The sequence below is a fragment of the Poecile atricapillus genome, chromosome 7 (genome assembly GCF_030490865.1).
Source record: "Poecile atricapillus isolate bPoeAtr1 chromosome 7, bPoeAtr1.hap1, whole genome shotgun sequence".
Lineage (NCBI taxonomy): Eukaryota > Metazoa > Chordata > Aves > Passeriformes > Paridae > Poecile > Poecile atricapillus.
In genome coordinates this window covers 17676769-17680913 of record NC_081255.1, presented here as the reverse complement: position 1 = coordinate 17680913, position 4145 = coordinate 17676769, and positions in this window count along the sequence as shown.

The window sequence follows — 4145 nt, the reverse complement described above, 5'->3', positions numbered from 1 at the left end:
AGCAGAGCAGCCCCCACATCCACATCCAGTAATGATCTCTCAAAGCACAGAAACAAGCTGGTCATCAAAAATGAAGGCCAGACCACAGTGAAATTATTTTGAGGAGTTAATTAATAAGAAACTATGGGAAAAGAAAATACTTAGAAGATCCAAGGAACAAGGAGATACCTCTTAGCAATCCAATGAACAATGAGGCCAAGCAGGAGCAAAGAGACATGTTTTTTTATTGAGTGAGAAGCTAAAGTGTCAGAAGGAAGAGCAAGGAAGAAGAGGCTGTTTATTCACAGGCTGGTGAAGGCCAGGAGAGCCCCAGCAGGGGTGCCGGGAACATCTCACCAGCTGAATGTCAGAAATAATTGGCTCAGTTGTAATGTAAGAGTTTAGAAATTAATTTTCAGAGAGAGAAATAGATAGTTGCCAGCTGCATCAGGTGATGATGTAATATGTCCCCAGTCAGGCATCATTCTGCAATATCCCCTTGGCTGGACACTAGCTGAAGGCTAAGTGAACCAAGTGTGAGATTTCTCTGGGTGTGAGAAAAATCTAATGGGTGAGAAAGCAAGCAGGTACAGTGTAACTTTCTGGGATGGATGCATTTTTTTCACTATCATTTCCTGTACATGCCTGTACAACTTTCATGGGTACTCTGCCATAGAGTCACAGATGAACAAAGGTTATAAATATGTAGGAAAATGATACAGTAAGTTAAACAGCATAAGGAAATGACACTTTGCTATCATTTACACTGATGAAAACCTAAGGCAAATCTGTTGAAGTTAGTAGGGTTATTCCAAACTTAGGGAGCTTTTCAAGAGCCATATTTGGCTCAATTTGTTGTATTAAAACAGTACTCATTAACTTAAATTTCTGTGTCTTACTGTGATGCCAAGCTGACTCCTGTAATCACATTTAATTTGTGCGGAGCTTCAGGTGCTGTTACTCTGTTTCCAGTGGTTCTCTAAGCATTCGTTACCTGCATAGTTAGGGGACCTGTCATGCAGCATTCACCACCTGAAGTAGTGCTTTAAATGCTCTCACTAATTTTAACATGCTGAAAGGGAATACTTTTGGGAAATACAATTCAACTATTATAAATTAAAATAAATCAGAGTCTTCAATCACAAGGTTTCAATTTTGTTTGTGTTTCATGTGTTTGTGAGGGTGGTGCCACAGTCTCAAAATTTCCAGGATATCTTGGTGAAAAAAAAAAAGGGAAATAAAAAAAGCATCATAATTACTTTCATTATGAGAATCCAAGCAGGTTTTGATCCCAAGCTGGAGCATAAATGTGAATGGAAACACAAATTAAATTTAAATCTGATTTTGCAGACCTGTCTTATACTAAAGCATGCTGGGGATAAAGCTTTTTAGGTGTTCTGAGAGAAACAACTGCTTAGTCAATAGCCAAAATTCAAAATAAGCTGGCTAAATTCCAAGTATTTGTGGTTTTAATGACAGCAAATAAAATTTATTATGAAACAACCTGGTCCTCATTTTTATACTACTGTGCATTTAGTAAATAGATTTGTGTTTTAATTTAACTAATGAATCTGTGGGGTGAAGAAAATATGAATACTGTACCACTCCTAACCAGATATACTATTTATGTACTCTTCTTATACCATAACCTAGTGTGACCAAAGATAATTGATAAAACATAAGGATTCCCCTCATGTTAATTTTAAGACTTAGAAGTTCAGGTAGGAAATCAAACCAAAATTCATCTAAGTATATCCACTCCCCTTCTTGCATCCCTCTACCCTATCTTATTGGCTACCGAGAGAGCAGGTCTGGCACCAATAACCGTCTGGTGTGCTTTAGCCTTTAGCAGCTGTTCCTATTTTATGCTGATAACTTCCCAATGAAAACTATTGATAGGTTGCAGGTGTTTGACAGTTATTGCTGGAGAATAAGATGAGGGTGTGAGTAGGTATAAAGACTACTTTGTCTGTCTTCTAAAGCTCTCTTTTTCCTTCATCTCTTGGGAAGGGGAGGAAGTGAGTTGTGGCTTTGCCCAAAACTAAGGTAAAAAAGATGACTGACCTGCTTTGAGGGTGGAAGTTCAGTTTTGAATTGCCCAGGAGTGGTTGGTGTTGGTTACAGTAATAGCTGTAAGTCAGTGTTTTCTCAACACCTAATATTTGTATGGATTGTGTTTAGAACTAAGGTTTGTTTGATGTATCCCAAGAGAGGTTTGAAGCATACAGAATGCTGTTTTATGGGTGTCTTTATGGAGATGGTTGTCCTTTTGAAAGAAGAGGTGGTGCTACTTGCATTAAGAAGGTTGTGCTCTGTTCTGTGGAGCCTTAATATAATTACCTAAGGGAGGTTCTAATATTATTTATGAGTCTTCAACGTGATTATTGGTAATCACCTAAACAAAATCGGTGAAAAAGGCTTTGAATAATCAAATGTTCTTAGTGTGTATAATCTGGTACACCATCTGCCTTTGTTCTGTATGTGGTATGCTAATATTTCTCTATGCTGCTATTCTTAACCAGTATGTGATGTGTACAGGTTTTATGCTGGTAGCTGTAATAATGAGCCAAAACAAGAAAGATATCTTTTCTGCATGCTTTTAGAGAGCACTCACTGATAGCAAATAATCTCTTCTTACCAAGGAAAGGAAACAAATTTGATTGGCACAAGATGTGATATTTTGCCAAAAGCCTTGACTTCCCTAACAATGTAATTTATGTAAGCTATTTGTTTTTTACTCTTAAACTAAAAACCCATTTCTATCAGCTTAGCTAAAAACTTCAAACTGGGTCTTAAGGAAGCACTTAAGGCTTCTCTTTTTAAGACTACTTGGCCTTTGAGACCTTGACCAGCAGCCCAGGGACACACGGGGCTGGGAAGGGGTGGTTTGAAAAATATCAAAAAACTTAACTGGCTGGAATCTGATCACAGTTTTGCTTCAGTATGCAAACATAAGTTTTATTTTAAATGGAGAAGAGTCTTCTGTGACTCACAAGCAGGAAGGTGGAGGGGGAGGTAGTAAAGGAGGGATTGACCAAAACACAGATTTGTGTCTGTCTTTAGAAGATGCAGTCTTAGCTCTCTTGTTAGCATGGAAGTTAGCTTTCACAGCTTAGATTAAGGTTTTCAAAGCTTCTAGGCCTAAGACACTGGTGTGCACACAAAACTTCAGTGTCTTGGTTTTCTTGGCACTCTTGATGCCAAGTTTGAGCTTTTATTCTCAACTCTAAGTACTAGTTTATAAAGTGTTTAAGAGATTAGATGTTACATTATGTTCTTATTTAAGTTAAATGTTGGTATTTACATGCTTGCTGCTGCAAGATTTTTTGCTAAGTTCAAACTGTACTCTTTTGCTCCTGCCTTCCATTTTATCCTCTGAGTTTCGGATGGGAAAGGTGAACAGCTTGCACTTGATATCATCTAGTGTGGGTTTTTTGGCAGAAAAAAGCAGGAAAAAATGAGTGTATCCTCATAGTTGAAAATAGTGTATGATGGGCTTGGCTGGGTTGTGAGGTACTTAAAACTACCTCAGAACTTTTCTTCTAGTGCTGGCCAGTTATAGGAGAGGCAGATCCTGTATGTGTCTGGATCTTTCCCTTCTAAGATAGATATTTTGGTGAAAGGCTTAGCATTTAGCTAGTAACATGTGGTGGTGCAAATAGTATTCACTCTTACTAGCTAAGGTGTAGGCTTCAGGAGCTCAGAAGAGGTATGCTTTGAATGCTGAAATAAATAAATGACAATAAAAGATGTGAGATCAGCAATATTTGCTGAGAGGCTACTGTTGTAAGAGTGGGCCCTATGTACTGTTGTAGCAGTGTGCTAATTACAGTAGCTGTCTACCTTATTATGACCTTTTTCACACCTCATGAAATACATCATTCTGTTATGAAAAGCAGGCTATCATTTTTTTTTTTTAGGAGAAAGCTATAGTATGCATCCCTAGACTCTAGGGGTACAGTATGTCCAGATAGGCACTTTAAAAGCAGTGTCTTGCTTAGAACACAAAGGTATGCCTTTAGTTACAGTATTGATATTCTACAAACAGAAGTGAACATGTAAACAGCATTAAATCCTAGATATCTTCGCTGAATACTTCTGTTTTGTTTTCTTCAGGTTAAATGCGTAATGATCTTTGAACAAGTGGATATACAACCTCGCTGAAG